This window comes from Salvelinus fontinalis, unplaced genomic scaffold (assembly GCF_029448725.1).
Source record: "Salvelinus fontinalis isolate EN_2023a unplaced genomic scaffold, ASM2944872v1 scaffold_0256, whole genome shotgun sequence".
NCBI lineage: Eukaryota > Metazoa > Chordata > Actinopteri > Salmoniformes > Salmonidae > Salvelinus > Salvelinus fontinalis.
Window position 1 is genome coordinate 154,424 of NW_026600465.1, and position 24,056 is coordinate 178,479.

Sequence of the window (24,056 nt, forward strand, 5' to 3'; positions counted from 1 at the left end):
TAAAGCTTTATGTAAAATTACAGTGTTGCCTGAAGAGGAAGTAAAAATTAATTCTCATTGTTTTTGGACTTTCAGACAAGACATACTATTGTCAAGGTGGATACCACATCTTAAGGTCCATATCTATATTTTCAAAGAGTGCCTCGTTGGCGCAGTAGGTAACGCGTCATTCTCATAATCTGAAGGTCTTGAGTTCGATCCTCACACGGGGCATAAAGCTTTATGTAAAATCACAGTGTTGGCTGAAGAGGAAGTAAAAATTAATTCTCATTGTTTTTGGACTTTCAGACAAGACATACTATTGTCAAGGTGGATACCACATCTTAAGGTCCATATCTATATTTTTAAACAGTGCCTCGTTGGCGCAGTAGGTAGCGCGTTAGTCTCATAATCTGAAGGTCGTGAGTTCGATCCTCACACGGGGCATAAAGCTTTATGTAAAATTACAGTGTTGGCTGAAGAGGAAATAAAAATTTATTCTCATTGTTTTTGGACTTTCAGACAAGACATACTATTGTCAAGGTGGATACCACATCTTAAGGTCCATATCTATATTTTTAAACAGTGCCTCTTTGGCGCAGTAGGTAGCGCGTTAGTCTCATAATCTGAAGGTCGTGAGTTCGATCCTCACACGGGGCATAAAGCTTTATGTAAAATTACAGTGTTGGCTGAAGAGGAAGTAAAAATTAATTCTCATTGTTTTTGGACTTTCAGACAAGACATACTATTGTCAAGGTGGATACCACATCTTAAGGTCCATATCTATATTCTTAAACAGTGTCTCGTTGGCGCAGTAGGTAGCGCGTCAGTCTCATAATCTGAAGGTCGTGAGTTCGATCCTCACACGGGGCAGCAAAGCTTTATGTAAATTTACAGTGTTGGCTGAAGAGGAAGTAAAAATTAATTCTCATTGTTTTTGGACTTTCAGACAAGACATACTATTGTCAAGGTGGATACCACATCTTAAGGTCCATATCTATATTTTTAAACAGTGCCTCGTTGGCGCAGTAGGTAGCGCGTCAGTCTCATAATCTGAAGGTCCTGAGTTCGATCCTCACACGGGGCAGCAAAGCTTTATGTAAATTTACAGTGTTGGCTGAAGAGGAAGTAAAAATTAATTCTCATTGTTTTTGGACTTTCAGACAAGACATACTATTGTCAAGGTGGATACCACATCTTAAGGTCCATATCTATATTTTTTACTTTAGAATGAAATCGTTGTTTATTTCTCAGGTGTTGTGGACTTTCAGACCATACATTTTGGCACGGTGGTTAGAACGTCACTGTCAAAATCTGAAGGTCGGTATCAATATTTTTTTCTTTCTAATTACTGATAAACTGTGCCTCGTTGGCGCAGTAGGTAGCGCGTCAGTCTCATAATCTGAAGGTCGTGAGTTCGATCCTCACACGGGGCATAAAGCTTTATGTAAAATTACAGTGTTGGCTGAAGAGGAAATAAAAATTAATTCTCATAGTTTTTGGACTTTCAGACAAGACATACTATTGTCAAGGTGGATACCACATCTTAAGGTCCATATCTATATTTTTAAACAGTGCCTCGTTGGCGCAGTAGGTAGCGCGTTAGTCTCATAATCTGAAGGTCGTGAGTTCGATCCTCACACGGGGCATAAAGCTTTATGTAAAATTACAGTGTTGCCTGAAGAGGAAGTAAAAATTAATTCTCATTGTTTTTGGACTTTCAGACAAGACATACTATTGTCAAGGTGGATACCACATCTTAAGGTCCATATCTATATTTTCAAAGAGTGCCTCGTTGGCGCAGTAGGTAACGCGTCATTCTCATAATCTGAAGGTCTTGAGTTCGATCCTCACACGGGGCATAAAGCTTTATGTAAAATTACAGTGTTGGCTGAAGAGGAAGTAAAAATTAATTCTCATTGTTTTTGGACTTTCAGACAAGACATACTATTGTCAAGGTGGATACCACATCTTAAGGTCCATATCTATATTTTTATAAAGTGCCTCGTTGGCGCAGTAGGTAGCGCGTTAGTCTCATAATCTGAAGGTCGTGAGTTCGATCCTCACACGGGGCAGCAAAGCTTTATGTAAATTTACAGTGTTGGCTGAAGAGGAAGTAAAAATTAATTCTCATTGTTTTTGGACTTTCAGACAAGACATACTATTGTCAAGGTGGATACCACATCTTAAGGTCCATATCTATATTTTTAAACAGTGCCTCGTTGGCGCAGTAGGTAGCGCGTCAGTCTCATAATCTGAAGGTCGTGAGTTCGATCCTCACACGGGGCAGCAAAGCTTTATGTAAATTTACAGTGTTGGCTGAATAGGAAGTAAAAATTAATTCTCATTGTTTTTGGACTTTCAGACAAGACATACTATTGTCAAGGTGGATACCACATCTTAAGGTCCATATCTATATTTTTTACTTTAGAATGAAATCGTTGTTTATTTCTCAGGTGTTGTGGACTTTCAGACCATACATTTTGGCACGGTGGTTAGAACGTCACTGTCAAAATCTGAAGGTCGGTATCAATATTTTTTTCTTTCTAATTACTGATAAACTGTGCCTCGTTGGCGCAGTAGGTAGCGCGTCAGTCTCATAATCTGAAGGTCGTGAGTTCGATCCTCACACGGGGCATAAAGCTTTATGTAAAATTACAGTGTTGGCTGAAGAGGAAATAAAAATTTATTCTCATTGTTTTTGGACTTTCAGACAAGACATACTATTGTCAAGGTGGATACCACATCTTAAGGTCCATATCTATATTTTTAAACAGTGCCTCGTTGGCGCAGTAGGTAGCGCGTTAGTCTCATAATCTGAAGGTCGTGAGTTCGATCCTCACACGGGGCATAAAGCTTTATGTAAAATTACAGTGTTGCCTGAAGAGGAAGTAAAAATTAATTCTCATTGTTTTTGGACTTTCAGACAAGACATACTATTGTCAAGGTGGATACCACATCTTAAGGTCCATATCTATATTTTCAAAGAGTGCCTCGTTGGCGCAGTAGGTAACGCGTCATTCTCATAATCTGAAGGTCTTGAGTTCGATCCTCACACGGGGCATAAAGCTTTATGTAAAATCACAGTGTTGGCTGAAGAGGAAGTAAAAATTAATTCTCATTGTTTTTGGACTTTCAGACAAGACATACTATTGTCAAGGTGGATACCACATCTTAAGGTCCATATCTATATTTTTAAACAGTGCCTCGTTGGCGCAGTAGGTAGCGCGTTAGTCTCATAATCTGAAGGTCGTGAGTTCGATCCTCACACGGGGCATAAAGCTTTATGTAAAATTACAGTGTTGGCTGAAGAGGAAATAAAAATTTATTCTCATTGTTTTTGGACTTTCAGACAAGACATACTATTGTCAAGGTGGATACCACATCTTAAGGTCCATATCTATATTTTTAAACAGTGCCTCGTTGGCGCAGTAGGTAGCGCGTTAGTCTCATAATCTGAAGGTCGTGAGTTCGATCCTCACACGGGGCATAAAGCTTTATGTAAAATTACAGTGTTGCCTGAAGAGGAAGTAAAAATTAATTCTCATTGTTTTTGGACTTTCAGACAAGACATACTATTGTCAAGGTGGATACCACATCTTAAGGTCCATATCTATATTTTCAAAGAGTGCCTCGTTGGCGCAGTAGGTAACGCGTCATTCTCATAATCTGAAGGTCTTGAGTTCGATCCTCACACGGGGCATAAAGCTTTATGTAAAATCACAGTGTTGGCTGAAGAGGAAGTAAAAATTAATTCTCATTGTTTTTGGACTTTCAGACAAGACATACTATTGTCAAGGTGGATACCACATCTTAAGGTCCATATCTATATTTTCAAAGAGTGCTTCGTTGGCGCAGTAGGTAGTGCGTCAGTCTCATAATCTGAAGGTCGTGAGTTCGATCCTCACACGGGGCATAAAGCTTTATGTAAAATTACAGTGTTGGCTGAAGAGGAAGTAAAAATTAATTCTCATTGTTTTTGGACTTTCAGACAAGACATACTATTGTCAAGGTGGATACCACATCTTAAGGTCCATATCTATATTTTTAAACAGTGTCTCGTTGGCGCAGTAGGTAGCGCGTCAGTCTCATAATCTGAAGGTCGTGAGTTCGATCCTCACACGGGGCAGCAAAGCTTTATGTAAATTTACAGTGTTGGCTGAAGAGGAAGTAAAAATTAATTCTCATTGTTTTTGGACTTTCAGACAAGACATACTATTGTCAAGGTGGATACCACATCTTAAGGTCCATATCTATATTTTCAAAGAGTGCCTCGTTGGCGCAGTAGGTGACGCGTCATTCTCATAATCTGAAGGTCTTGAGTTCGATCCTCACACGGGGCATAAAGCTTTATGTAAAATCACAGTGTTGGCTGAAGAGGAAGTAAAAATTAATTCTCATTGTTTTTGGACTTTCAGACAAGACATACTATTGTCAAGGTGGATACCACATCTTAAGGTCCATATCTATATTTTTAAACAGTGCCTCGTTGGCGCAGTAGGTAGCGCGTTAGTCTCATAATCTGTAGGTCGTGAGTTCGATCCTCACACGTGGCATAAAGCTTTATGTAAAATTACAGTGTTGCCTGAAGAAGAAGTAAAAATTAATTCTCATTGTTTTTGGACTTTCAGACAAGACATACTATTGTCAAGGTGGATACCACATCTTAAGGTCCATATCTATATTTTCAAAGAGTGCCTCGTTGGCGCAGTAGGTAACGCGTCATTCTCATAATCTGAAGGTCTTGAGTTCGATCCTCACGCGGGGCATAACGCTTTATGTAAAATCACAGTGTTGGCTGAAGAGGAAGTAAAAATTAATTCTCATAGTTTTTGGACTTTCAGACAAGACATACTATTGTCAAGGTGGATACCACATCTTAAGGTCCATATCTATATTTTCAAAGAGTGCTTCGTTGGCGCAGTAGGTAGTGCGTCAGTCTCATAATCTGAAGGTCGTGAGTTCGATCCTCACACGGGGCATAAAGCTTTATGTAAAATTACAGTGTTGGCTGAAGAGGAAGTAAAAATTAATTCTCATTGTTTTTGGACTTTCAGACAAGACGTACTATTGTCAAGGTGGATACCACATCTTAAGGTCCATATCTATATTTTTAAACAGTGTCTCGTTGGCGCAGTAGGTAGCGCGTCAGTCTCATAATCTGAAGGTCGTGAGTTCGATCCTCACACGGGGCAGCAAAGCTTTATGTAAATTTACAGTGTTGGCTGAAGAGGAAGTAAAAATTAATTCTCATTGTTTTTGGACTTTCAGACAAGACATACTATTGTCAAGGTGGATACCACATCTTAAGGTCCATATCCATATTTTTAAACAGTGCCTCGTTGGCGCAGTAGGTAGCGCGTCAGTCTCATAATCTGAAGGTCCTGAGTTCGATCCTCACACGGGGCAGCAAAGCTTTATGTAAATTTACAGTGTTGGCTGAAGAGGAAGTAAAAATTAATTCTCATTGTTTTTGGACTTTCAGACAAGACATACTATTGTCAAGGTGGATACCACATCTTAAGGTCCATATCTATATTTTTTACTTTAGAATGAAATCGTTGTTTATTTCTCAGGTGTTGTGGACTTTCAGACCATACATTTTGGCACGGTGGTTAGAACGTCACTGTCAAAATCTGAAGGTCGGTATCAATATTTTTTTCTTTCTAATTACTGATAAACTGTGCCTCGTTGGCGCAGTAGGTAGCGCGTCAGTCTCATAATCTGAAGGTCGTGAGTTCGATCCTCACACGGGGCATAAAGCTTTATGTAAAATCACAGTGTTGGCTGAAGAGGAAGTAAAAATTAATTCTCATTGTTTTTGGACTTTCAGACAAGACATACTATTGTCAAGGTGGATACCACATCTTAAGGTCCATATCTATATTTTTAAACAGTGCCTCGTTGGCGCAGTAGGTAGCGCGTTAGTCTCATAATCTGAAGGTCGTGAGTTCGATCCTCACACGGGGCATAAAGCTTTATGTAAAATTACAGTGTTGGCTGAAGAGGAAGTAAAAATTAATTCTCATTGTTTTTGGACTTTCAGACAAGACATACTATTGTCAAGGTGGATACCACATCTTAAGGTCCATATCTATATTTTTTACTTTAGAATGAAATCGTTGTTTATTTCTCAGGTGTTGTGGACTTTCAGACCATACATTTTGGCACGGTGGTTAGAACGTCACTGTCAAAATCTGAAGGTCGGTATCAATATTTTTTTCTTTCTAATTACTGATAAACTGTGCCTCGTTGGCGCAGTAGGTAGCGCGTCAGTCTCATAATCTGAAGGTCGTGAGTTCGATCCTCACACGGGGCATAAAGCTTTATGTAAAATTACAGTGTTGGCTGAAGAGGAAATAAAAATTTATTCTCATTGTTTTTGGACTTTCAGACAAGACATACTATTGTCAAGGTGGATACCACATCTTAAGGTCCATATCTATATTTTTAAACAGTGCCTCGTTGGCGCAGTAGGTAGCGCGTTAGTCTCATAATCTGAAGGTCGTGAGTTCGATCCTCACACGGGGCATAAAGCTTTATGTAAAATTACAGTGTTGCCTGAAGAGGAAGTAAAAATTAATTCTCATTGTTTTTGGACTTTCAGACAAGACATACTATTGTCAAGGTGGATACCACATCTTAAGGTCCATATCTATATTTTCAAAGAGTGCCTCGTTGGCGCAGTAGGTAACGCGTCATTCTCATAATCTGAAGGTCTTGAGTTCGATCCTCACACGGGGCATAAAGCTTTATGTAAAATCACAGTGTTGGCTGAAGAGGAAGTAAAAATTAATTCTCATTGTTTTTGGACTTTCAGACAAGACATACTATTGTCAAGGTGGATACCACATCTTAAGGTCCATATCTATATTTTTAAACAGTGCCTCGTTGGCGCAGTAGGTAGTGCGTTAGTCTCATAATCTGTAGGTCGTGAGTTCGATCCTCACACGTGGCATAAAGCTTTATGTAAAATTACAGTGTTGCCTGAAGAAGAAGTAAAAATTAATTCTCATTGTTTTTGGACTTTCAGACAAGACATACTATTGTCAAGGTGGATACCACATCTTAAGGTCCATATCTATATTTTTAAACAGTGCCTCGTTGGCGCAGTAGGTAACGCGTCATTCTCATAATCTGAAGGTCTTGAGTTCGATCCTCACACGGGGCATAACGCTTTATGTAAAATCACAGTGTTGGCTGAAGAGGAAGTAAAAATTAATTCTCATAGTTTTTGGACTTTCAGACAAGACATACTATTGTCAAGGTTGATACCACATCTTAAGGTCCATATCTATATTTTCAAAGAGTGCTTCGTTGGCGCAGTAGGTAGTGCGTCAGTCTCATAATCTGAAGGTCGTGAGTTCGATCCTCACACGGGGCATAAAGCTTTATGTAAAATTACAGTGTTGGCTGAAGAGGAAGTAAAAATTAATTCTCATTGTTTTTGGACTTTCAGACAAGACATACTATTGTCAAGGTGGATACCACATCTTAAGGTCCATATCTATATTTTTAAACAGTGTCTCGTTGGCGCAGTAGGTAGCGCGTCAGTCTCATAATCTGAAGGTCGTGAGTTCGATCCTCACACGGGGCAGCAAAGCTTTATGTAAATTTACAGTGTTGGCTGAAGAGGAAGTAAAAATTAGTTCTCATTGTTTTTGGACTTTCAGACAAGACATACTATTGTCAAGGTGGATACCACATCTTAAGGTCCATATCTATATTTTTAAACAGTGTCTCGTTGGCGCAGTAGGTAGCGCGTCAGTCTCATAATCTGAAGGTCCTGAGTTCGATCCTCACACGGGGCAGCAAAGCTTTATGTAAATTTACAGTGTTGGCTGAAGAGGAAGTAAAAATTAATTCTCATTGTTTTTGGACTTTCAGACAAGACATACTATTGTCAAGGTGGATACCACATCTTAAGGTCCATATCTATGTTTTCAAAGAGTGCTTCGTTGGCGCAGTAGGTAGTGCGTCAGTCTCATAATCTGAAGGTCGTGAGTTCGATCCTCACACGGGGCATAAAGCTTTATGTAAAATTACAGTGTTGGCTGAAGAGGAAGTAAAAATTAATTCTCATTGTTTTTGGACTTTCAGACAAGACATACTATTGTCAAGGTGGATACCACATCTTAAGGTCCATATCTATATTTTTAAACAGTGTCTCGTTGGCGCAGTAGGTAGCGCGTCAGTCTCATAATCTGAAGGTCGTGAGTTCGATCCTCACACGGGGCAGCAAAGCTTTATGTAAATTTACAGTGTTGGCTGAAGAGGAAGTAAAAATTAATTCTCATTGTTTTTGGACTTTCAGACAAGACATACTATTGTCAAGGTGGATACCACATCTTAAGGTCCATATCTATATTTTTAAACAGTGCCTCGTTGGCGCAGTAGGTAGCGCGTCAGTCTCATAATCTGAAGGTCCTGAGTTCGATCCTCACACGGGGCAGCAAAGCTTTATGTAAATTTACAGTGTTGGCTGAAGAGGAAGTAAAAATTAATTCTCATTGTTTTTGGACTTTCAGACAAGACATACTATTGTCAAGGTGGATACCACATCTTAAGGTCCATATCTATATTTTTTACTTTAGAATGAAATCGTTGTTTATTTCTCAGGTGTTGTGGACTTTCAGACCATACATTTTGGCACGGTGGTTAGAACGTCACTGTCAAAATCTGAAGGTCGGTATCAATATTTTTTTCTTTCTAATTACTGATAAACTGTGCCTCGTTGGCGCAGTAGGTAGCGCGTCAGTCTCATAATCTGAAGGTCGTGAGTTCGATCCTCACACGGGGCATAAAGCTTTATGTAAAATTACAGTGTTGGCTGAAGAGGAAGTAAAAATTAATTCTCATTGTTTTTGGACTTTCAGACAAGACATACTATTGTCAAGGTGGATACCACATCTTAAGGTCCATATCTATATTTTTAAACAGTGTCTCGTTGGCGCAGTAGGTAGCGCGTCAGTCTCATAATCTGAAGGTCGTGAGTTCGATCCTCACACGGGGCAGCAAAGCTTTATGTAAATTTACAGTGTTGGCTGAAGAGGAAGTAAAAATTAATTCTCATTGTTTTTGGACTTTCAGACAAGACATACTATTGTCAAGGTGGATACCACATCTTAAGGTCCATATCTATATTTTTAAACAGTGTCTCGTTGGCGCAGTAGGTAGCGCGTCAGTCTCATAATCTGAAGGTCCTGAGTTCGATCCTCACACGGGGCAGCAAAGCTTTATGTAAATTTACAGTGTTGGCTGAAGAGGAAGTAAAAATTAATTCTCATTGTTTTTGGACTTTCAGACAAGACATACTATTGTCAAGGTGGATACCACATCTTAAGGTCCATATCTATGTTTTCAAAGAGTGCTTCGTTGGCGCAGTAGGTAGTGCGTCAGTCTCATAATCTGAAGGTCGTGAGTTCGATCCTCACACGGGGCATAAAGCTTTATGTAAAATTACAGTGTTGGCTGAAGAGGAAGTAAAAATTAATTCTCATTGTTTTTGGACTTTCAGACAAGACATACTATTGTCAAGGTGGATACCACATCTTAAGGTCCATATCTATATTTTTAAACAGTGTCTCGTTGGCGCAGTAGGTAGCGCGTCAGTCTCATAATCTGAAGGTCGTGAGTTCGATCCTCACACGGGGCAGCAAAGCTTTATGTAAATTTACAGTGTTGGCTGAAGAGGAAGTAAAAATTAATTCTCATTGTTTTTGGACTTTCAGACAAGACATACTATTGTCAAGGTGGATACCACATCTTAAGGTCCATATCTATATTTTTAAACAGTGCCTCGTTGGCGCAGTAGGTAGCGCGTCAGTCTCATAATCTGAAGGTCCTGAGTTCGATCCTCACACGGGGCAGCAAAGCTTTATGTAAATTTACAGTGTTGGCTGAAGAGGAAGTAAAAATTAATTCTCATTGTTTTTGGACTTTCAGACAAGACATACTATTGTCAAGGTGGATACCACATCTTAAGGTCCATATCTATATTTTTTACTTTAGAATGAAATCGTTGTTTATTTCTCAGGTGTTGTGGACTTTCAGACCATACATTTTGGCACGGTGGTTAGAACGTCACTGTCAAAATCTGAAGGTCGGTATCAATATTTTTTTCTTTCTAATTACTGATAAACTGTGCCTCGTTGGCGCAGTAGGTAGCGCGTCAGTCTCATAATCTGAAGGTCGTGAGTTCGATCCTCACACGGGGCATAAAGCTTTATGTAAAATCACAGTGTTGGCTGAAGAGGAAGTAAAAATTAATTCTCATTGTTTTTGGACTTTCAGACAAGACATACTATTGTCAAGGTGGATACCACATCTTAAGGTCCATATCTATATTTTTAAACAGTGCCTCGTTGGCGCAGTAGGTAGCGCGTTAGTCTCATAATCTGAAGGTCGTGAGTTCGATCCTCACACGGGGCATAAAGCTTTATGTAAAATTACAGTGTTGGCTGAAGAGGAAGTAAAAATTAATTCTCATTGTTTTTGGACTTTCAGACAAGACATACTATTGTCAAGGTGGATACCACATCTTAAGGTCCATATCTATATTTTTTACTTTAGAATGAAATCGTTGTTTATTTCTCAGGTGTTGTGGACTTTCAGACCATACATTTTGGCACGGTGGTTAGAACGTCACTGTCAAAATCTGAAGGTCGGTATCAATATTTTTTTCTTTCTAATTACTGATAAACTGTGCCTCGTTGGCGCAGTAGGTAGCGCGTCAGTCTCATAATCTGAAGGTCGTGAGTTCGATCCTCACACGGGGCATAAAGCTTTATGTAAAATTACAGTGTTGGCTGAAGAGGAAGTAAAAATTAATTCTCATTGTTTTTGGACTTTCAGACAAGACATACTATTGTCAAGGTGGATACCACATCTTAAGGTCCATATCTATATTTTTAAACAGTGTCTCGTTGGCGCAGTAGGTAGCGCGTCAGTCTCATAATCTGAAGGTCGTGAGTTCGATCCTCACACGGGGCAGCAAAGCTTTATGTAAATTTACAGTGTTGGCTGAAGAGGAAGTAAAAATTAATTCTCATTGTTTTTGGACTTTCAGACAAGACATACTATTGTCAAGGTGGATACCACATCTTAAGGTCCATATCCATATTTTTAAACAGTGCCTCGTTGGCGCAGTAGGTAGCGCGTCAGTCTCATAATCTGAAGGTCCTGAGTTCGATCCTCACACGGGGCAGCAAAGCTTTATGTAAATTTACAGTGTTGGCTGAAGAGGAAGTAAAAATTAATTCTCATTGTTTTTGGACTTTCAGACAAGACATACTATTGTCAAGGTGGATACCACATCTTAAGGTCCATATCTATATTTTTTACTTTAGAATGAAATCGTTGTTTATTTCTCAGGTGTTGTGGACTTTCAGACCATACATTTTGGCACGGTGGTTAGAACGTCACTGTCAAAATCTGAAGGTCGGTATCAATATTTTTTTCTTTCTAATTACTGATAAACTGTGCCTCGTTGGCGCAGTAGGTAGCGCGTCAGTCTCATAATCTGAAGGTCGTGAGTTCGATCCTCACACGGGGCATAAAGCTTTATGTAAAATTACAGTGTTGGCTGAAGAGGAAGTAAAAATTAATTCTCATTGTTTTTGGACTTTCAGACAAGACATACTATTGTCAAGGTGGATACCACATCTTAAGGTCCATATCTATATTTTTAAACAGTGTCTCGTTGGCGCAGTAGGTAGCGCGTCAGTCTCATAATCTGAAGGTCGTGAGTTCGATCCTCACACGGGGCAGCAAAGCTTTATGTAAATTTACAGTGTTGGCTGAAGAGGAAGTAAAAATTAATTCTCATTGTTTTTGGACTTTCAGACAAGACATACTATTGTCAAGGTGGATACCACATCTTAAGGTCCATATCCATATTTTTAAACAGTGCCTCGTTGGCGCAGTAGGTAGCGCGTCAGTCTCATAATCTGAAGGTCCTGAGTTCGATCCTCACACGGGGCAGCAAAGCTTTATGTAAATTTACAGTGTTGGCTGAAGAGGAAGTAAAAATTAATTCTCATTGTTTTTGGACTTTCAGACAAGACATACTATTGTCAAGGTGGATACCACATCTTAAGGTCCATATCTATATTTTTTACTTTAGAATGAAATCGTTGTTTATTTCTCAGGTGTTGTGGACTTTCAGACCATACATTTTGGCACGGTGGTTAGAACGTCACTGTCAAAATCTGAAGGTCGGTATCAATATTTTTTTCTTTCTAATTACTGATAAACTGTGCCTCGTTGGCGCAGTAGGTAGCGCGTCAGTCTCATAATCTGAAGGTCGTGAGTTCGATCCTCACACGGGGCATAAAGCTTTATGTAAAATCACAGTGTTGGCTGAAGAGGAAGTAAAAATTAATTCTCATTGTTTTTGGACTTTCAGACAAGACATACTATTGTCAAGGTGGATACCACATCTTAAGGTCCATATCTATATTTTTAAACAGTGCCTCGTTGGCGCAGTAGGTAGCGCGTTAGTCTCATAATCTGAAGGTCGTGAGTTCGATCCTCACACGGGGCATAAAGCTTTATGTAAAATTACAGTGTTGGCTGAAGAGGAAGTAAAAATTAATTCTCATTGTTTTTGGACTTTCAGACAAGACATACTATTGTCAAGGTGGATACCACATCTTAAGGTCCATATCTATATTTTTTACTTTAGAATGAAATCGTTGTTTATTTCTCAGGTGTTGTGGACTTTCAGACCATACATTTTGGCACGGTGGTTAGAACGTCACTGTCAAAATCTGAAGGTCGGTATCAATATTTTTTTCTTTCTAATTACTGATAAACTGTGCCTCGTTGGCGCAGTAGGTAGCGCGTCAGTCTCATAATCTGAAGGTCGTGAGTTCGATCCTCACACGGGGCATAAAGCTTTATGTAAAATTACAGTGTTGGCTGAAGAGGAAATAAAAATTTATTCTCATTGTTTTTGGACTTTCAGACAAGACATACTATTGTCAAGGTGGATACCACATCTTAAGGTCCATATCTATATTTTTAAACAGTGCCTCGTTGGCGCAGTAGGTAGCGCGTTAGTCTCATAATCTGAAGGTCGTGAGTTCGATCCTCACACGGGGCATAAAGCTTTATGTAAAATTACAGTGTTGCCTGAAGAGGAAGTAAAAATTAATTCTCATTGTTTTTGGACTTTCAGACAAGACATACTATTGTCAAGGTGGATACCACATCTTAAGGTCCATATCTATATTTTCAAAGAGTGCCTCGTTGGCGCAGTAGGTAACGCGTCATTCTCATAATCTGAAGGTCTTGAGTTCGATCCTCACACGGGGCATAAAGCTTTATGTAAAATCACAGTGTTGGCTGAAGAGGAAGTAAAAATTAATTCTCATTGTTTTTGGACTTTCAGACAAGACATACTATTGTCAAGGTGGATACCACATCTTAAGGTCCATATCTATATTTTTAAACAGTGCCTCGTTGGCGCAGTAGGTAGTGCGTTAGTCTCATAATCTGTAGGTCGTGAGTTCGATCCTCACACGTGGCATAAAGCTTTATGTAAAATTACAGTGTTGCCTGAAGAAGAAGTAAAAATTAATTCTCATTGTTTTTGGACTTTCAGACAAGACATACTATTGTCAAGGTGGATACCACATCTTAAGGTCCATATCTATATTTTTAAACAGTGCCTCGTTGGCGCAGTAGGTAACGCGTCATTCTCATAATCTGAAGGTCTTGAGTTCGATCCTCACACGGGGCATAACGCTTTATGTAAAATCACAGTGTTGGCTGAAGAGGAAGTAAAAATTAATTCTCATAGTTTTTGGACTTTCAGACAAGACATACTATTGTCAAGGTTGATACCACATCTTAAGGTCCATATCTATATTTTCAAAGAGTGCTTCGTTGGCGCAGTAGGTAGTGCGTCAGTCTCATAATCTGAAGGTCGTGAGTTCGATCCTCACACGGGGCATAAAGCTTTATGTAAAATTACAGTGTTGGCTGAAGAGGAAGTAAAAATTAATTCTCATTGTTTTTGGACTTTCAGACAAGACATACTATTGTCAAGGTGGATACCACATCTTAAGGTCCATATCTATATTTTTAAACAGTGTCTCGTTGGCGCAGTAGGTAGCGCGTCAGTCTCATAATCTGAAGGTCGTGAGTTCGATCCTCACACGGGGCAGCAAAGCTTTATGTAAATTTACAGTGTTGGCTGAAGAGGAAGTAAAAATTAATTCTCATTGTTTTTGGACTTTCAGACAAGACATACTATTGTCAAGGTGGATACCACATCTTAAGGTCCATATCTATATTTTTAAACAGTGTCTCGTTGGCGCAGTAGGTAGCGCGTCAGTCTCATAATCTGAAGGTCCTGAGTTCGATCCTCACACGGGGCAGCAAAGCTTTATGTAAATTTACAGTGTTGGCTGAAGAGGAAGTAAAAATTAATTCTCATTGTTTTTGGACTTTCAGACAAGACATACTATTGTCAAGGTGGATACCACATCTTAAGGTCCATATCTATGTTTTCAAAGAGTGCTTCGTTGGCGCAGTAGGTAGTGCGTCAGTCTCATAATCTGAAGGTCGTGAGTTCGATCCTCACACGGGGCATAAAGCTTTATGTAAAATTACAGTGTTGGCTGAAGAGGAAGTAAAAATTAATTCTCATTGTTTTTGGACTTTCAGACAAGACATACTATTGTCAAGGTGGATACCACATCTTAAGGTCCATATCTATATTTTTAAACAGTGTCTCGTTGGCGCAGTAGGTAGCGCGTCAGTCTCATAATCTGAAGGTCGTGAGTTCGATCCTCACACGGGGCAGCAAAGCTTTATGTAAATTTACAGTGTTGGCTGAAGAGGAAGTAAAAATTAATTCTCATTGTTTTTGGACTTTCAGACAAGACATACTATTGTCAAGGTGGATACCACATCTTAAGGTCCATATCTATATTTTTAAACAGTGCCTCGTTGGCGCAGTAGGTAGCGCGTCAGTCTCATAATCTGAAGGTCCTGAGTTCGATCCTCACACGGGGCAGCAAAGCTTTATGTAAATTTACAGTGTTGGCTGAAGAGGAAGTAAAAATTAATTCTCATTGTTTTTGGACTTTCAGACAAGACATACTATTGTCAAGGTGGATACCACATCTTAAGGTCCATATCTATATTTTTTACTTTAGAATGAAATCGTTGTTTATTTCTCAGGTGTTGTGGACTTTCAGACCATACATTTTGGCACGGTGGTTAGAACGTCACTGTCAAAATCTGAAGGTCGGTATCAATATTTTTTTCTTTCTAATTACTGATAAACTGTGCCTCGTTGGCGCAGTAGGTAGCGCGTCAGTCTCATAATCTGAAGGTCGTGAGTTCGATCCTCACACGGGGCATAAAGCTTTATGTAAAATTACAGTGTTGGCTGAAGAGGAAGTAAAAATTAATTCTCATTGTTTTTGGACTTTCAGACAAGACATACTATTGTCAAGGTGGATACCACATCTTAAGGTCCATATCTATATTTTTAAACAGTGTCTCGTTGGCGCAGTAGGTAGCGCGTCAGTCTCATAATCTGAAGGTCGTGAGTTCGATCCTCACACGGGGCAGCAAAGCTTTATGTAAATTTACAGTGTTGGCTGAAGAGGAAGTAAAAATTAATTCTCATTGTTTTTGGACTTTCAGACAAGACATACTATTGTCAAGGTGGATACCACATCTTAAGGTCCATATCTATATTTTTAAACAGTGTCTCGTTGGCGCAGTAGGTAGCGCGTCAGTCTCATAATCTGAAGGTCCTGAGTTCGATCCTCACACGGGGCAGCAAAGCTTTATGTAAATTTACAGTGTTGGCTGAAGAGGAAGTAAAAATTAATTCTCATTGTTTTTGGACTTTCAGACAAGACATACTATTGTCAAGGTGGATACCACATCTTAAGGTCCATATCTATGTTTTCAAAGAGTGCTTCGTTGGCGCAGTAGGTAGTGCGTCAGTCTCATAATCTGAAGGTCGTGAGTTCGATCCTCACACGGGGCATAAAGCTTTATGTAAAATTACAGTGTTGGCTGAAGAGGAAGTAAAAATTAATTCTCATTGTTTTTGGACTTTCAGACAAGACATACTATTGTCAAGGTGGATACCACATCTTAAGGTCCATATCTATATTTTTAAACAGTGTCTCGTTGGCGCAGTAGGTAGCGCGTCAGTCTCATAATCTGAAGGTCGTGAGTTCGATCCTCACACGGGGCAGCAAAGCTTTATGTAAATTTACAGTGTTGGCTGAAGAGGAAGTAAAAATTAATTCTCATTGTTTTTGGACTTTCAGACAAGACATACTATTGTCAAGGTGGATACCACATCTTAAGGTCCATATCTATATTTTTAAACAGTGCCTCGTTGGCGCAGTAGGTAGCGCGTCAGTCTCATAATCTGAAGGTCCTGAGTTCGATCCTCACACGGGGCAGCAAAGCTTTATGTAAATTTACAGTGTTGGCTGAAGAGGAAGTAAAAATTAATTCTCATTGTTTTTGGACTTTCAGACAAGACATACTATTGTCAAGGTGGATACCACATCTTAAGGTCCATATCTATATTTTTTACTTTAGAATGAAATCGTTGTTTATTTCTCAGGTGTTGTGGACTTTCAGACCATACATTTTGGCACGGTGGTTAGAACGTCACTGTCAAAATCTGAAGGTCGGTATCAATATTTTTTTCTTTCTAATTACTGATAAACTGTGCCTCGTTGGCGCAGTAGGTAGCGCGTCAGTCTCATAATCTGAAGGTCGTGAGTTCGATCCTCACACGGGGCATAAAGCTTTATGTAAAATTACAGTGTTGGCTGAAGAGGAAGTAAAAATTAATTCTCATTGTTTTTGGACTTTCAGACAAGACATACTATTGTCAAGGTGGATACCACATCTTAAGGTCCATATCTATATTTTTAAACAGTGTCTCGTTGGCGCAGTAGGTAGCGCGTCAGTCTCATAATCTGAAGGTCGTGAGTTCGATCCTCACACGGGGCAGCAAAGCTTTATGTAAATTTACAGTGTTGGCTGAAGAGGAAGTAAAAATTAATTCTCATTGTTTTTGGACTTTCAGACAAGACATACTATTGTCAAGGTGGATACCACATCTTAAGGTCCATATCTATATTTTTAAACAGTGTCTCGTTGGCGCAGTAGGTAGCGCGTCAGTCTCATAATCTGAAGGTCCTGAGTTCGATCCTCACACGGGGCAGCAAAGCTTTATGTAAATTTACAGTGTTGGCTGAAGAGGAAGTAAAAATTAATTCTCATTGTTTTTGGACTTTCAGACAAGACATACTATTGTCAAGGTGGATACCACATCTTAAGGTCCATATCTATGTTTTCAAAGAGTGCTTCGTTGGCGCAGTAGGTAGTGCGTCAGTCTCATAATCTGAAGGTCGTGAGTTCGATCCTCACACGGGGCATAAAGCTTTATGTAAAATTACAGTGTTGGCTGAAGAGGAAGTAAAAATTAATTCTCATTGTTTTTGGACTTTCAGACAAGACATACTATTGTCAAGGTGGATACCACATCTTAAGGTCCATATCTATATTTTTAAACAGTGTCTCGTTGGCGCAGTAGGTAGCGCGTCAGTCTCATAATCTGAAGGTCGTGAGTTCGATCCTCACACGGGGCAGCAAAGCTTTATGTAAATTTACAGTGTTGGCTGAAGAGGAAGTAAAAATTAATTCTCATTGTTTTTGGACTTTCAGACAAGACATACTATTGTCAAGGTGGATACCACATCTTAAGGTCCATATCTATATTTTTAAACAGTGCCTCGTTGGCGCAGTAGGTAGCGCGTCAGTCTCATAATCTGAAGGTCCTGAGTTCGATCCTCACACGGGGCAGCAAAGCTTTATGTAAATTTACAGTGTTGGCTGAAGAGGAAGTAAAAATTAATTCTCATTGTTTTTGGACTTTCAGACAAGACATACTATTGTCAAGGTGGATACCACATCTTAAGGTCCATATCTATATTTTTTACTTTAGAATGAAATCGTTGTTTATTTCTCAGGTGTTGTGGACTTTCAGACCATACATTTTGGCACGGTGGTTAGAACGTCACTGTCAAAATCTGAAGGTCGGTATCAATATTTTTTTCTTTCTAATTACTGATAAACTGTGCCTCGTTGGCGCAGTAGGTAGCGCGTCAGTCTCATAATCTGAAGGTCGTGAGTTCGATCCTCACACGGGGCATAAAGCTTTATGTAAAATCACAGTGTTGGCTGAAGAGGAAGTAAAAATTAATTCTCATTGTTTTTGGACTTTCAGACAAGACATACTATTGTCAAGGTGGATACCACATCTTAAGGTCCATATCTATATTTTTAAACAGTGCCTCGTTGGCGCAGTAGGTAGCGCGTTAGTCTCATAATCTGAAGGTCGTGAGTTCGATCCTCACACGGGGCATAAAGCTTTATGTAAAATTACAGTGTTGGCTGAAGAGGAAGTAAAAATTAATTCTCATTGTTTTTGGACTTTCAGACAAGACATACTATTGTCAAGGTGGATACCACATCTTAAGGTCCATATCTATATTTTTTACTTTAGAATGAAATCGTTGTTTATTTCTCAGGTGTTGTGGACTTTCAGACCATACATTTTGGCACGGTGGTTAGAACGTCACTGTCAAAATCTGAAGGTCGGTATCAATATTTTTTTCTTTCTAATTACTGATAAACTGTGCCTCGTTGGCGCAGTAGGTAGCGCGTCAGTCTCATAATCTGAAGGTCGTGAGTTCGATCCTCACACGGGGCATAAAGCTTTATGTAAAATTACAGTGTTGGCTGAAGAGGAAATAAAAATTTATTCTCATTGTTTTTGGACTTTCAGACAAGACATACTATTGTCAAGGTGGATACCACATCTTAAGGTCCATATCTATATTTTTAAACAGTGCCTCGTTGGCGCAGTAGGTAGCGCGTTAGTCTCATAATCTGAAGGTCGTGAGTTCGATCCTCACACGGGGCATAAAGCTTTATGTAAATTTACAGTGTTGGCTGAAGAGGAAGTAAAAATTAATTCTCATTGTTTTTGGACTTTCAGACAAGACATACTATTGTCAAGGTGGATACCACATCTTAAGGTCCATATCTATATTTTCAAAGAGTGCCTCGTTGGCGCAGTAGGTAACGCGTCATTCTCATAATCTGAAGGTCTTGAGTTCGATCCTCACACGGGGCATAAAGCTTTATGTAAAATCACAGTGTTGGCTGAAGAGGAAGTAAAAATTAATTCTCATTGTTTTTGGACTTTCAGACAAGACATACTATTGTCAAGGTGGATACCACATCTTAAGGTCCATATCTATATTTTTAAACAGTGCCTCGTTGGCGCAGTAGGTAGTGCGTTAGTCTCATAATCTGTAGGTCGTGAGTTCGATCCTCACACGTGGCATAAAGCTTTATGTAAAATTACAGTGTTGCCTGAAGAAGAAGTAAAAATTAATTCTCATTGTTTTTGGACTTTCAGACAAGACATACTATTGTCAAGGTGGATACCACATCTTAAGGTCCATATCTATATTTTTAAACAGTGCCTCGTTGGCGCAGTAGGTAACGCGTCATTCTCATAATCTGAAGGTCTTGAGTTCGATCCTCACACGGGGCATAACGCTTTATGTAAAATCACAGTGTTGGCTGAAGAGGAAGTAAAAATTAATTCTCATAGTTTTTGGACTTTCAGACAAGACATACTATTGTCAAGGTTGATACCACATCTTAAGGTCCATATCTATATTTTCAAAGAGTGCTTCGTTGGCGCAGTAGGTAGTGCGTCAGTCTCATAATCTGAAGGTCGTGAGTTCGATCCTCACACGGGGCATAAAGCTTTATGTAAAATTACAGTGTTGGCTGAAGAGGAAGTAAAAATTAATTCTCATTGTTTTTGGACTTTCAGACAAGACATACTATTGTCAAGGTGGATACCACATCTTAAGGTCCATATCTATATTTTTAAACAGTGTCTCGTTGGCGCAGTAGGTAGCGCGTCAGTCTCATAATCTGAAGGTCGTGAGTTCGATCCTCACACGGGGCAGCAAAGCTTTATGTAAATTTACAGTGTTGGCTGAAGAGGAAGTAAAAATTAATTCTCATTGTTTTTGGACTTTCAGACAAGACATACTATTGTCAAGGTGGATACCACATCTTAAGGTCCATATCTATATTTTTAAACAGTGTCTCGTTGGCGCAGTAGGTAGCGCGTCAGTCTCATAATCTGAAGGTCCTGAGTTCGATCCTCACACGGGGCAGCAAAGCTTTATGTAAATTTACAGTGTTGGCTGAAGAGGAAGTAAAAATTAATTCTCATTGTTTTTGGACTTTCAGACAAGACATACTATTGTCAAGGTGGATACCACATCTTAAGGTCCATATCTATGTTTTCAAAGAGTGCTTCGTTGGCGCAGTAGGTAGTGCGTCAGTCTCATAATCTGAAGGTCGTGAGTTCGATCCTCACACGGGGCATAAAGCTTTATGTAAAATTACAGTGTTGGCTGAAGAGGAAGTAAAAATTAATTCTCATTGTTTTTGGACTTTCAGACAAGACATACTATTGTCAAGGTGGATACCACATCTTAAGGTCCATATCTATATTTTTAAACAGTGTCTCGTTGGCGCAGTAGGTAGCGCGTCAGTCTCATAATCTGAAGGTCGTGAGTTCGATCCTCACACGGGGCAGCAAAGCTTTATGTAAATTTACAGTGTTGGCTGAAGAGGAAGTAAAAATTAATTCTCATTGTTTTTGGACTTTCAGACAAGACATACTATTGTCAAGGTGGATACCACATCTTAAGGTCCATATCTATATTTTTAAACAGTGCCTCGTTGGCGCAGTAGGTAGCGCGTCAGTCTCATAATCTGAAGGTCCTGAGTTCGATCCTCACACGGGGCAGCAAAGCTTTATGTAAATTTACAGTGTTGGCTGAAGAGGAAGTAAAAATTAATTCTCATTGTTTTTGGACTTTCAGACAAGACATACTATTGTCAAGGTGGATACCACATCTTAAGGTCCATATCTATATTTTTTACTTTAGAATGAAATCGTTGTTTATTTCTCAGGTGTTGTGGACTTTCAGACCATACATTTTGGCACGGTGGTTAGAACGTCACTGTCAAAATCTGAAGGTCGGTATCAATATTTTTTTCTTTCTAATTACTGATAAACTGTGCCTCGTTGGCGCAGTAGGTAGCGCGTCAGTCTCATAATCTGAAGGTCGTGAGTTCGATCCTCACACGGGGCATAAAGCTTTATGTAAAATTACAGTGTTGGCTGAAGAGGAAGTAAAAATTAATTCTCATTGTTTTTGGACTTTCAGACAAGACATACTATTGTCAAGGTGGATACCACATCTTAAGGTCCACATCTATATTTTTAAACAGTGCCTCGTTGGCGCAGTAGGTAGCGCGTTAGTCTCATAATCTGAAGGTCGTGAGTTCGATCCTCACACGGGGCATAAAGCTTTATGTAAAATCACAGTGTTGGCTGAAGAGGAAGTAAAAATTAATTCTCATTGTTTTTGGACTTTCAGACAAGACATACTATTGTCAAGGTGGATACCACATCTTAATGTTCATATCTATATTTTTAAACGGTGCCTTGTTGGCGCAGTAGGTAGCGCGTTAGTCTCATAATCTGAAGGTCGTGAGTTCGATCCTCACACGGGGCATAAAGCTTTATGTAAAATTACAGTGTTGCCTGAAGAGGAAGTAAAAATTAATTCTCATTGTTTTTGGACTTTCAGACAAGACATACTATTGTCAAGGTGGATACCACATCTTAAGGTCCATATCTATATTTTCAAAGAGTGCCTCGTTGGCGCAGTAGGTAACGCGTCATTCTCATAATCTGAAGGTCTTGAGTTCGATCCTCACACGGGGCATAAAGCTTTATGTAAAATCACAGTGTTGGCTGAAGAGGAAGTAAAAATTAATTCTCATTGTTTTTGGACTTTCAGACAAGACATACTATTGTCAAGGTGGATACCACATCTTAAGGTCCATATCTATATTTTTAAACAGTGCCTCGTTGGCGCAGTAGGTAGCGCGTTAGTCTCATAATCTGAAGGTCGTGAGTTCGATCCTCACACGGGGCATAAAGCTTTATGTAAAATTACAGTGTTGGCTGAAGAGGAAATAAAAATTTATTCTCATTGTTTTTGGACTTTCAGACAAGACATACTATTGTCAAGGTGGATACCACATCTTAAGGTCCATATCTATATTTTTATAAAGTGCCTCGTTGGCGCAGTAGGTAGCGCGTTAGTCTCATAATCTGAAGGTCGTGAGTTCGATCCTCACACGGGGCAGCAAAGCTTTATGTAAATTTACAGTGTTGGCTGAAGAGGAAGTAAAAATTAATTCTCATTGTTTTTGGACTTTCAGACAAGACATACTATTGTCAAGGTGGATACCACATCTTAAGGTCCATATCTATATTTTTAAACAGTGTCTCGTTGGCGCAGTAGGTAGCGCGTCAGTCTCATAATCTGAAGGTCGTGAGTTCGATCCTCACACGGGGCAGCAAAGCTTTATGTAAATTTACAGTGTTGGCTGAAGAGGAAGTAAAAATTAATTCTCATTGTTTTTGGACTTTCAGACAAGACATACTATTGTCAAGGTGGATACCACATCTTAAGGTCCATATCTATATTTTTAAACAGTGCCTCGTTGGCGCAGTAGGTAGCGCGTCAGTCTCATAATCTGAAGGTCCTGAGTTCGATCCTCACACGGGGCAGCAAAGCTTTATGTAAATTTACAGTGTTGGCTGAAGAGGAAGTAAAAATTAATTCTCATTGTTTTTGGACTTTCAGACAAGACATACTATTGTCAAGGTGGATACCACATCTTAAGGTCCATATCTATATTTTTTACTTTAGAATGAAATCGTTGTTTATTTCTCAGGTGTTGTGGACTTTCAGACCATACATTTTGGCACGGTGGTTAGAACGTCACTGTCAAAATCTGAAGGTCGGTATCAATATTTTTTTCTTTCTAATTACTGATAAACTGTGCCTCGTTGGCGCAGTAGGTAGCGCGTCAGTCTCATAATCTGAAGGTCGTGAGTTCGATCCTCACACGGGGCATAAAGCTTTATGTAAAATCACAGTGTTGGCTGAAGAGGAAGTAAAAATTAATTCTCATTGTTTTTGGACTTTCAGACAAGACATACTATTGTCAAGGTGGATACCACATCTTAAGGTCCATATCTATATTTTTAAACAGTGCCTCGTTGGCGCAGTAGGTAGCGCGTTAGTCTCATAATCTGAAGGTCGTGAGTTCGATCCTCACACGGGGCATAAAGCTTTATGTAAAATTACAGTGTTGGCTGAAGAGGAAGTAAAAATTAATTCTCATTGTTTTTGGACTTTCAGACAAGACATACTATTGTCAAGGTGGATACCACATCTTAAGGTCCATATCTATATTTTTTACTTTAGAATGAAATCGTTGTTTATTTCTCAGGTGTTGTGGACTTTCAGACCATACATTTTGGCACGGTGGTTAGAACGTCACTGTCAAAATCTGAAGGTCGGTATCAATATTTTTTTCTTTCTAATTACTGATAAACTGTGCCTCGTTGGCGCAGTAGGTAGCGCGTCAGTCTCATAATCTGAAGGTCGTGAGTTCGATCCTCACACGGGGCATAAAGCTTTATGTAAAATTACAGTGTTGGCTGAAGAGGAAATAAAAATTTATTCTCATTGTTTTTGGACTTTCAGACAAGACATACTATTGTCAAGGTGGATACCACATCTTAAGGTCCATATCTATATTTTTAAACAGTGCCTCGTTGGCGCAGTAGGTAGCGCGTTAGTCTCATAATCTGAAGGTCGTGAGTTCGATCCTCACACGGGGCATAAAGCTTTATGTAAATTTACAGTGTTGGCTGAAGAGGAAGTAAAAATTAATTCTCATTGTTTTTGGACTTTCAGACAAGACATACTATTGTCAAGGTGGATACCACATCTTAAGGTCCATATCTATATTTTCAAAGAGTGCCTCGTTGGCGCAGTAGGTAACGCGTCATTCTCATAATCTGAAGGTCTTGAGTTCGATCCTCACACGGG

General features: G+C 39.3%; 85 non-coding genes across 85 annotated transcripts; all 85 read left to right on the forward strand.

The window, feature by feature from the left end:
• Window positions 1-353: 353 nt before the first annotated feature.
• On the forward strand, window positions 354-426 carry trnam-cau (transfer RNA methionine (anticodon CAU)). Its single transcript has one exon. It is a non-coding gene; the product is annotated as a tRNA-Met (tRNA).
• Window positions 427-566: 140 nt separating this feature from the next.
• trnam-cau (transfer RNA methionine (anticodon CAU)) lies at window positions 567-639 on the forward strand. Its single transcript has one exon. It is a non-coding gene; the product is annotated as a tRNA-Met (tRNA).
• A 140-nt stretch (window positions 640-779) lies between these two features.
• Window positions 780-852, forward strand: trnam-cau (transfer RNA methionine (anticodon CAU)). Its single transcript has one exon. It is a non-coding gene; the product is annotated as a tRNA-Met (tRNA).
• A 141-nt stretch (window positions 853-993) lies between these two features.
• Window positions 994-1,066, forward strand: trnam-cau (transfer RNA methionine (anticodon CAU)). Its single transcript has one exon. It is a non-coding gene; the product is annotated as a tRNA-Met (tRNA).
• A 276-nt stretch (window positions 1,067-1,342) lies between these two features.
• On the forward strand, window positions 1,343-1,415 carry trnam-cau (transfer RNA methionine (anticodon CAU)). The gene has a single exon. It is a non-coding gene; the product is annotated as a tRNA-Met (tRNA).
• A 140-nt stretch (window positions 1,416-1,555) lies between these two features.
• Window positions 1,556-1,628, forward strand: trnam-cau (transfer RNA methionine (anticodon CAU)). The gene has a single exon. It is a non-coding gene; the product is annotated as a tRNA-Met (tRNA).
• Window positions 1,629-1,981: 353 nt separating this feature from the next.
• On the forward strand, window positions 1,982-2,054 carry trnam-cau (transfer RNA methionine (anticodon CAU)). Its single transcript has one exon. It is a non-coding gene; the product is annotated as a tRNA-Met (tRNA).
• Window positions 2,055-2,195: 141 nt separating this feature from the next.
• Window positions 2,196-2,268, forward strand: trnam-cau (transfer RNA methionine (anticodon CAU)). The gene has a single exon. It is a non-coding gene; the product is annotated as a tRNA-Met (tRNA).
• A 276-nt stretch (window positions 2,269-2,544) lies between these two features.
• On the forward strand, window positions 2,545-2,617 carry trnam-cau (transfer RNA methionine (anticodon CAU)). The gene has a single exon. It is a non-coding gene; the product is annotated as a tRNA-Met (tRNA).
• A 140-nt stretch (window positions 2,618-2,757) lies between these two features.
• On the forward strand, window positions 2,758-2,830 carry trnam-cau (transfer RNA methionine (anticodon CAU)). The gene has a single exon. It is a non-coding gene; the product is annotated as a tRNA-Met (tRNA).
• A 353-nt stretch (window positions 2,831-3,183) lies between these two features.
• Window positions 3,184-3,256, forward strand: trnam-cau (transfer RNA methionine (anticodon CAU)). Its single transcript has one exon. It is a non-coding gene; the product is annotated as a tRNA-Met (tRNA).
• Window positions 3,257-3,396: 140 nt separating this feature from the next.
• trnam-cau (transfer RNA methionine (anticodon CAU)) lies at window positions 3,397-3,469 on the forward strand. The gene has a single exon. It is a non-coding gene; the product is annotated as a tRNA-Met (tRNA).
• A 353-nt stretch (window positions 3,470-3,822) lies between these two features.
• trnam-cau (transfer RNA methionine (anticodon CAU)) lies at window positions 3,823-3,895 on the forward strand. Its single transcript has one exon. It is a non-coding gene; the product is annotated as a tRNA-Met (tRNA).
• A 140-nt stretch (window positions 3,896-4,035) lies between these two features.
• Window positions 4,036-4,108, forward strand: trnam-cau (transfer RNA methionine (anticodon CAU)). Its single transcript has one exon. It is a non-coding gene; the product is annotated as a tRNA-Met (tRNA).
• Window positions 4,109-4,462: 354 nt separating this feature from the next.
• Window positions 4,463-4,535, forward strand: trnam-cau (transfer RNA methionine (anticodon CAU)). The gene has a single exon. It is a non-coding gene; the product is annotated as a tRNA-Met (tRNA).
• A 353-nt stretch (window positions 4,536-4,888) lies between these two features.
• Window positions 4,889-4,961, forward strand: trnam-cau (transfer RNA methionine (anticodon CAU)). The gene has a single exon. It is a non-coding gene; the product is annotated as a tRNA-Met (tRNA).
• Window positions 4,962-5,101: 140 nt separating this feature from the next.
• trnam-cau (transfer RNA methionine (anticodon CAU)) lies at window positions 5,102-5,174 on the forward strand. The gene has a single exon. It is a non-coding gene; the product is annotated as a tRNA-Met (tRNA).
• A 141-nt stretch (window positions 5,175-5,315) lies between these two features.
• Window positions 5,316-5,388, forward strand: trnam-cau (transfer RNA methionine (anticodon CAU)). Its single transcript has one exon. It is a non-coding gene; the product is annotated as a tRNA-Met (tRNA).
• Window positions 5,389-5,664: 276 nt separating this feature from the next.
• On the forward strand, window positions 5,665-5,737 carry trnam-cau (transfer RNA methionine (anticodon CAU)). Its single transcript has one exon. It is a non-coding gene; the product is annotated as a tRNA-Met (tRNA).
• A 140-nt stretch (window positions 5,738-5,877) lies between these two features.
• trnam-cau (transfer RNA methionine (anticodon CAU)) lies at window positions 5,878-5,950 on the forward strand. Its single transcript has one exon. It is a non-coding gene; the product is annotated as a tRNA-Met (tRNA).
• Window positions 5,951-6,225: 275 nt separating this feature from the next.
• Window positions 6,226-6,298, forward strand: trnam-cau (transfer RNA methionine (anticodon CAU)). The gene has a single exon. It is a non-coding gene; the product is annotated as a tRNA-Met (tRNA).
• A 140-nt stretch (window positions 6,299-6,438) lies between these two features.
• On the forward strand, window positions 6,439-6,511 carry trnam-cau (transfer RNA methionine (anticodon CAU)). Its single transcript has one exon. It is a non-coding gene; the product is annotated as a tRNA-Met (tRNA).
• A 779-nt stretch (window positions 6,512-7,290) lies between these two features.
• On the forward strand, window positions 7,291-7,363 carry trnam-cau (transfer RNA methionine (anticodon CAU)). Its single transcript has one exon. It is a non-coding gene; the product is annotated as a tRNA-Met (tRNA).
• Window positions 7,364-7,503: 140 nt separating this feature from the next.
• On the forward strand, window positions 7,504-7,576 carry trnam-cau (transfer RNA methionine (anticodon CAU)). Its single transcript has one exon. It is a non-coding gene; the product is annotated as a tRNA-Met (tRNA).
• A 141-nt stretch (window positions 7,577-7,717) lies between these two features.
• Window positions 7,718-7,790, forward strand: trnam-cau (transfer RNA methionine (anticodon CAU)). Its single transcript has one exon. It is a non-coding gene; the product is annotated as a tRNA-Met (tRNA).
• Window positions 7,791-7,931: 141 nt separating this feature from the next.
• trnam-cau (transfer RNA methionine (anticodon CAU)) lies at window positions 7,932-8,004 on the forward strand. The gene has a single exon. It is a non-coding gene; the product is annotated as a tRNA-Met (tRNA).
• Window positions 8,005-8,144: 140 nt separating this feature from the next.
• Window positions 8,145-8,217, forward strand: trnam-cau (transfer RNA methionine (anticodon CAU)). Its single transcript has one exon. It is a non-coding gene; the product is annotated as a tRNA-Met (tRNA).
• Window positions 8,218-8,358: 141 nt separating this feature from the next.
• On the forward strand, window positions 8,359-8,431 carry trnam-cau (transfer RNA methionine (anticodon CAU)). Its single transcript has one exon. It is a non-coding gene; the product is annotated as a tRNA-Met (tRNA).
• A 276-nt stretch (window positions 8,432-8,707) lies between these two features.
• On the forward strand, window positions 8,708-8,780 carry trnam-cau (transfer RNA methionine (anticodon CAU)). The gene has a single exon. It is a non-coding gene; the product is annotated as a tRNA-Met (tRNA).
• A 140-nt stretch (window positions 8,781-8,920) lies between these two features.
• trnam-cau (transfer RNA methionine (anticodon CAU)) lies at window positions 8,921-8,993 on the forward strand. Its single transcript has one exon. It is a non-coding gene; the product is annotated as a tRNA-Met (tRNA).
• A 141-nt stretch (window positions 8,994-9,134) lies between these two features.
• Window positions 9,135-9,207, forward strand: trnam-cau (transfer RNA methionine (anticodon CAU)). Its single transcript has one exon. It is a non-coding gene; the product is annotated as a tRNA-Met (tRNA).
• Window positions 9,208-9,348: 141 nt separating this feature from the next.
• On the forward strand, window positions 9,349-9,421 carry trnam-cau (transfer RNA methionine (anticodon CAU)). Its single transcript has one exon. It is a non-coding gene; the product is annotated as a tRNA-Met (tRNA).
• A 140-nt stretch (window positions 9,422-9,561) lies between these two features.
• trnam-cau (transfer RNA methionine (anticodon CAU)) lies at window positions 9,562-9,634 on the forward strand. The gene has a single exon. It is a non-coding gene; the product is annotated as a tRNA-Met (tRNA).
• A 141-nt stretch (window positions 9,635-9,775) lies between these two features.
• On the forward strand, window positions 9,776-9,848 carry trnam-cau (transfer RNA methionine (anticodon CAU)). The gene has a single exon. It is a non-coding gene; the product is annotated as a tRNA-Met (tRNA).
• Window positions 9,849-10,124: 276 nt separating this feature from the next.
• On the forward strand, window positions 10,125-10,197 carry trnam-cau (transfer RNA methionine (anticodon CAU)). The gene has a single exon. It is a non-coding gene; the product is annotated as a tRNA-Met (tRNA).
• Window positions 10,198-10,337: 140 nt separating this feature from the next.
• On the forward strand, window positions 10,338-10,410 carry trnam-cau (transfer RNA methionine (anticodon CAU)). Its single transcript has one exon. It is a non-coding gene; the product is annotated as a tRNA-Met (tRNA).
• A 275-nt stretch (window positions 10,411-10,685) lies between these two features.
• Window positions 10,686-10,758, forward strand: trnam-cau (transfer RNA methionine (anticodon CAU)). Its single transcript has one exon. It is a non-coding gene; the product is annotated as a tRNA-Met (tRNA).
• A 140-nt stretch (window positions 10,759-10,898) lies between these two features.
• On the forward strand, window positions 10,899-10,971 carry trnam-cau (transfer RNA methionine (anticodon CAU)). The gene has a single exon. It is a non-coding gene; the product is annotated as a tRNA-Met (tRNA).
• Window positions 10,972-11,112: 141 nt separating this feature from the next.
• trnam-cau (transfer RNA methionine (anticodon CAU)) lies at window positions 11,113-11,185 on the forward strand. The gene has a single exon. It is a non-coding gene; the product is annotated as a tRNA-Met (tRNA).
• A 276-nt stretch (window positions 11,186-11,461) lies between these two features.
• Window positions 11,462-11,534, forward strand: trnam-cau (transfer RNA methionine (anticodon CAU)). Its single transcript has one exon. It is a non-coding gene; the product is annotated as a tRNA-Met (tRNA).
• A 140-nt stretch (window positions 11,535-11,674) lies between these two features.
• Window positions 11,675-11,747, forward strand: trnam-cau (transfer RNA methionine (anticodon CAU)). Its single transcript has one exon. It is a non-coding gene; the product is annotated as a tRNA-Met (tRNA).
• A 141-nt stretch (window positions 11,748-11,888) lies between these two features.
• trnam-cau (transfer RNA methionine (anticodon CAU)) lies at window positions 11,889-11,961 on the forward strand. The gene has a single exon. It is a non-coding gene; the product is annotated as a tRNA-Met (tRNA).
• A 276-nt stretch (window positions 11,962-12,237) lies between these two features.
• Window positions 12,238-12,310, forward strand: trnam-cau (transfer RNA methionine (anticodon CAU)). Its single transcript has one exon. It is a non-coding gene; the product is annotated as a tRNA-Met (tRNA).
• Window positions 12,311-12,450: 140 nt separating this feature from the next.
• On the forward strand, window positions 12,451-12,523 carry trnam-cau (transfer RNA methionine (anticodon CAU)). Its single transcript has one exon. It is a non-coding gene; the product is annotated as a tRNA-Met (tRNA).
• Window positions 12,524-12,798: 275 nt separating this feature from the next.
• trnam-cau (transfer RNA methionine (anticodon CAU)) lies at window positions 12,799-12,871 on the forward strand. Its single transcript has one exon. It is a non-coding gene; the product is annotated as a tRNA-Met (tRNA).
• Window positions 12,872-13,011: 140 nt separating this feature from the next.
• On the forward strand, window positions 13,012-13,084 carry trnam-cau (transfer RNA methionine (anticodon CAU)). Its single transcript has one exon. It is a non-coding gene; the product is annotated as a tRNA-Met (tRNA).
• A 779-nt stretch (window positions 13,085-13,863) lies between these two features.
• Window positions 13,864-13,936, forward strand: trnam-cau (transfer RNA methionine (anticodon CAU)). The gene has a single exon. It is a non-coding gene; the product is annotated as a tRNA-Met (tRNA).
• Window positions 13,937-14,076: 140 nt separating this feature from the next.
• trnam-cau (transfer RNA methionine (anticodon CAU)) lies at window positions 14,077-14,149 on the forward strand. Its single transcript has one exon. It is a non-coding gene; the product is annotated as a tRNA-Met (tRNA).
• Window positions 14,150-14,290: 141 nt separating this feature from the next.
• On the forward strand, window positions 14,291-14,363 carry trnam-cau (transfer RNA methionine (anticodon CAU)). The gene has a single exon. It is a non-coding gene; the product is annotated as a tRNA-Met (tRNA).
• Window positions 14,364-14,504: 141 nt separating this feature from the next.
• Window positions 14,505-14,577, forward strand: trnam-cau (transfer RNA methionine (anticodon CAU)). The gene has a single exon. It is a non-coding gene; the product is annotated as a tRNA-Met (tRNA).
• Window positions 14,578-14,717: 140 nt separating this feature from the next.
• Window positions 14,718-14,790, forward strand: trnam-cau (transfer RNA methionine (anticodon CAU)). Its single transcript has one exon. It is a non-coding gene; the product is annotated as a tRNA-Met (tRNA).
• A 141-nt stretch (window positions 14,791-14,931) lies between these two features.
• On the forward strand, window positions 14,932-15,004 carry trnam-cau (transfer RNA methionine (anticodon CAU)). Its single transcript has one exon. It is a non-coding gene; the product is annotated as a tRNA-Met (tRNA).
• A 276-nt stretch (window positions 15,005-15,280) lies between these two features.
• trnam-cau (transfer RNA methionine (anticodon CAU)) lies at window positions 15,281-15,353 on the forward strand. The gene has a single exon. It is a non-coding gene; the product is annotated as a tRNA-Met (tRNA).
• Window positions 15,354-15,493: 140 nt separating this feature from the next.
• On the forward strand, window positions 15,494-15,566 carry trnam-cau (transfer RNA methionine (anticodon CAU)). Its single transcript has one exon. It is a non-coding gene; the product is annotated as a tRNA-Met (tRNA).
• Window positions 15,567-15,707: 141 nt separating this feature from the next.
• On the forward strand, window positions 15,708-15,780 carry trnam-cau (transfer RNA methionine (anticodon CAU)). The gene has a single exon. It is a non-coding gene; the product is annotated as a tRNA-Met (tRNA).
• Window positions 15,781-15,921: 141 nt separating this feature from the next.
• Window positions 15,922-15,994, forward strand: trnam-cau (transfer RNA methionine (anticodon CAU)). The gene has a single exon. It is a non-coding gene; the product is annotated as a tRNA-Met (tRNA).
• Window positions 15,995-16,134: 140 nt separating this feature from the next.
• trnam-cau (transfer RNA methionine (anticodon CAU)) lies at window positions 16,135-16,207 on the forward strand. The gene has a single exon. It is a non-coding gene; the product is annotated as a tRNA-Met (tRNA).
• Window positions 16,208-16,348: 141 nt separating this feature from the next.
• Window positions 16,349-16,421, forward strand: trnam-cau (transfer RNA methionine (anticodon CAU)). Its single transcript has one exon. It is a non-coding gene; the product is annotated as a tRNA-Met (tRNA).
• Window positions 16,422-16,697: 276 nt separating this feature from the next.
• Window positions 16,698-16,770, forward strand: trnam-cau (transfer RNA methionine (anticodon CAU)). The gene has a single exon. It is a non-coding gene; the product is annotated as a tRNA-Met (tRNA).
• Window positions 16,771-16,910: 140 nt separating this feature from the next.
• Window positions 16,911-16,983, forward strand: trnam-cau (transfer RNA methionine (anticodon CAU)). The gene has a single exon. It is a non-coding gene; the product is annotated as a tRNA-Met (tRNA).
• Window positions 16,984-17,124: 141 nt separating this feature from the next.
• On the forward strand, window positions 17,125-17,197 carry trnam-cau (transfer RNA methionine (anticodon CAU)). The gene has a single exon. It is a non-coding gene; the product is annotated as a tRNA-Met (tRNA).
• Window positions 17,198-17,338: 141 nt separating this feature from the next.
• trnam-cau (transfer RNA methionine (anticodon CAU)) lies at window positions 17,339-17,411 on the forward strand. Its single transcript has one exon. It is a non-coding gene; the product is annotated as a tRNA-Met (tRNA).
• A 140-nt stretch (window positions 17,412-17,551) lies between these two features.
• On the forward strand, window positions 17,552-17,624 carry trnam-cau (transfer RNA methionine (anticodon CAU)). The gene has a single exon. It is a non-coding gene; the product is annotated as a tRNA-Met (tRNA).
• A 141-nt stretch (window positions 17,625-17,765) lies between these two features.
• Window positions 17,766-17,838, forward strand: trnam-cau (transfer RNA methionine (anticodon CAU)). The gene has a single exon. It is a non-coding gene; the product is annotated as a tRNA-Met (tRNA).
• A 276-nt stretch (window positions 17,839-18,114) lies between these two features.
• Window positions 18,115-18,187, forward strand: trnam-cau (transfer RNA methionine (anticodon CAU)). The gene has a single exon. It is a non-coding gene; the product is annotated as a tRNA-Met (tRNA).
• A 140-nt stretch (window positions 18,188-18,327) lies between these two features.
• trnam-cau (transfer RNA methionine (anticodon CAU)) lies at window positions 18,328-18,400 on the forward strand. Its single transcript has one exon. It is a non-coding gene; the product is annotated as a tRNA-Met (tRNA).
• Window positions 18,401-18,675: 275 nt separating this feature from the next.
• On the forward strand, window positions 18,676-18,748 carry trnam-cau (transfer RNA methionine (anticodon CAU)). Its single transcript has one exon. It is a non-coding gene; the product is annotated as a tRNA-Met (tRNA).
• A 140-nt stretch (window positions 18,749-18,888) lies between these two features.
• On the forward strand, window positions 18,889-18,961 carry trnam-cau (transfer RNA methionine (anticodon CAU)). The gene has a single exon. It is a non-coding gene; the product is annotated as a tRNA-Met (tRNA).
• Window positions 18,962-19,740: 779 nt separating this feature from the next.
• trnam-cau (transfer RNA methionine (anticodon CAU)) lies at window positions 19,741-19,813 on the forward strand. Its single transcript has one exon. It is a non-coding gene; the product is annotated as a tRNA-Met (tRNA).
• Window positions 19,814-19,953: 140 nt separating this feature from the next.
• Window positions 19,954-20,026, forward strand: trnam-cau (transfer RNA methionine (anticodon CAU)). The gene has a single exon. It is a non-coding gene; the product is annotated as a tRNA-Met (tRNA).
• A 141-nt stretch (window positions 20,027-20,167) lies between these two features.
• On the forward strand, window positions 20,168-20,240 carry trnam-cau (transfer RNA methionine (anticodon CAU)). The gene has a single exon. It is a non-coding gene; the product is annotated as a tRNA-Met (tRNA).
• A 141-nt stretch (window positions 20,241-20,381) lies between these two features.
• trnam-cau (transfer RNA methionine (anticodon CAU)) lies at window positions 20,382-20,454 on the forward strand. The gene has a single exon. It is a non-coding gene; the product is annotated as a tRNA-Met (tRNA).
• Window positions 20,455-20,594: 140 nt separating this feature from the next.
• trnam-cau (transfer RNA methionine (anticodon CAU)) lies at window positions 20,595-20,667 on the forward strand. Its single transcript has one exon. It is a non-coding gene; the product is annotated as a tRNA-Met (tRNA).
• A 141-nt stretch (window positions 20,668-20,808) lies between these two features.
• On the forward strand, window positions 20,809-20,881 carry trnam-cau (transfer RNA methionine (anticodon CAU)). Its single transcript has one exon. It is a non-coding gene; the product is annotated as a tRNA-Met (tRNA).
• A 276-nt stretch (window positions 20,882-21,157) lies between these two features.
• trnam-cau (transfer RNA methionine (anticodon CAU)) lies at window positions 21,158-21,230 on the forward strand. Its single transcript has one exon. It is a non-coding gene; the product is annotated as a tRNA-Met (tRNA).
• Window positions 21,231-21,370: 140 nt separating this feature from the next.
• On the forward strand, window positions 21,371-21,443 carry trnam-cau (transfer RNA methionine (anticodon CAU)). The gene has a single exon. It is a non-coding gene; the product is annotated as a tRNA-Met (tRNA).
• A 140-nt stretch (window positions 21,444-21,583) lies between these two features.
• trnam-cau (transfer RNA methionine (anticodon CAU)) lies at window positions 21,584-21,656 on the forward strand. The gene has a single exon. It is a non-coding gene; the product is annotated as a tRNA-Met (tRNA).
• A 353-nt stretch (window positions 21,657-22,009) lies between these two features.
• On the forward strand, window positions 22,010-22,082 carry trnam-cau (transfer RNA methionine (anticodon CAU)). Its single transcript has one exon. It is a non-coding gene; the product is annotated as a tRNA-Met (tRNA).
• Window positions 22,083-22,222: 140 nt separating this feature from the next.
• trnam-cau (transfer RNA methionine (anticodon CAU)) lies at window positions 22,223-22,295 on the forward strand. The gene has a single exon. It is a non-coding gene; the product is annotated as a tRNA-Met (tRNA).
• A 141-nt stretch (window positions 22,296-22,436) lies between these two features.
• Window positions 22,437-22,509, forward strand: trnam-cau (transfer RNA methionine (anticodon CAU)). The gene has a single exon. It is a non-coding gene; the product is annotated as a tRNA-Met (tRNA).
• A 141-nt stretch (window positions 22,510-22,650) lies between these two features.
• trnam-cau (transfer RNA methionine (anticodon CAU)) lies at window positions 22,651-22,723 on the forward strand. The gene has a single exon. It is a non-coding gene; the product is annotated as a tRNA-Met (tRNA).
• Window positions 22,724-22,999: 276 nt separating this feature from the next.
• trnam-cau (transfer RNA methionine (anticodon CAU)) lies at window positions 23,000-23,072 on the forward strand. The gene has a single exon. It is a non-coding gene; the product is annotated as a tRNA-Met (tRNA).
• Window positions 23,073-23,212: 140 nt separating this feature from the next.
• On the forward strand, window positions 23,213-23,285 carry trnam-cau (transfer RNA methionine (anticodon CAU)). The gene has a single exon. It is a non-coding gene; the product is annotated as a tRNA-Met (tRNA).
• A 275-nt stretch (window positions 23,286-23,560) lies between these two features.
• trnam-cau (transfer RNA methionine (anticodon CAU)) lies at window positions 23,561-23,633 on the forward strand. The gene has a single exon. It is a non-coding gene; the product is annotated as a tRNA-Met (tRNA).
• Window positions 23,634-23,773: 140 nt separating this feature from the next.
• On the forward strand, window positions 23,774-23,846 carry trnam-cau (transfer RNA methionine (anticodon CAU)). Its single transcript has one exon. It is a non-coding gene; the product is annotated as a tRNA-Met (tRNA).
• Window positions 23,847-24,056: the final 210 nt, after the last annotated feature.